The following is a 261-nucleotide window of genomic DNA, read 5'->3' on the forward strand; positions in this document are numbered from 1 at the left end:
AGAGATCGAATGAGGAGGATTAAGGGACATGATCTCGTGGAGGAGGAATGGCGTGTGAGAGATCTGAGAGAGATCGAGAGGGGGACTGGATATCATGGAGGGTGGCGAGGGACATGATCTCGTGGAGGAGGAGCGGCGTGTGAGAGATCTGAGAGAGATCGAGAGGGGGACTGGAGCTCGTCGTAGAGAGATTGAGAGGGGAGGAAGAGGGATTGAGAAAATTGGGGATCTGAGTTTTTGGGGAGAGAGAGCAGTGCTTTT

The sequence above is a fragment of the Asparagus officinalis genome, chromosome 5 (assembly GCF_001876935.1).
Source record: "Asparagus officinalis chromosome 5, Aspof.V1, whole genome shotgun sequence".
NCBI lineage: Eukaryota > Viridiplantae > Streptophyta > Magnoliopsida > Asparagales > Asparagaceae > Asparagus > Asparagus officinalis.